Genomic DNA, 682 nt, shown 5'->3' with positions numbered 1-682 from the left:
TGTTGAAAGTTGGCATGGTATCATCATTTCACCCACATAGCATGTGCAAGAAAGTATAGAGGCTTACGGCAAAAACTGAATGCACTCCGTGTACAAAACGGACAATCTCTTTCGAAGTATCAGGGTTTCATACGGAAACTCGTCTGTTACAAAGGGATTTCAGTTTTTTGAACTTATTTGAACTCCATAGTTTTTCTGTGTTCAAAATGCACCATTCAAAGCCACATCATCAATTTTCTACCCTTTCTGACTTCATTTGTTATTTTTCGTGCATTTACTGATTTTTTCAGCTATAAGACCCTGAAATTGAAAAGCACTACAAAAGAACTCTGAAAAGGTTGAAAGTTGGCATGGTATCATCATTGCACCCACATAGCATGTGCAAGAAAGTAGAGAGGTTTACGGCAAAAACTGGATGCACTTCATGTACAAAACGGACAATCTCTTTCGAAGTATCAGGGTTTCATACGGAAACTCGTCTGTTACAAAGGGATTTCATTTTTTTGAACTTATTTGAACTCCATAGTTTTTCTGTGTTCAAAACGCACCATTCAAAGCCATATCATCAATTTCTACCCTTTCTGACTTCATTTGTTATCTTTCGTGCATTTACTGATTTTTTTCAGCTATAAGACCCTGAAATTGAAAAACACTACAAATGAACTCTTAAAAGGGTGAAAGT

The sequence above is a fragment of the Triticum aestivum genome, chromosome 2D (genome assembly GCF_018294505.1).
Source record: "Triticum aestivum cultivar Chinese Spring chromosome 2D, IWGSC CS RefSeq v2.1, whole genome shotgun sequence".
Lineage (NCBI taxonomy): Eukaryota > Viridiplantae > Streptophyta > Magnoliopsida > Poales > Poaceae > Triticum > Triticum aestivum.
The sequence above is the reverse complement of the archived record's forward strand: the minus strand, read 5'-3'. Positions refer to the sequence as shown.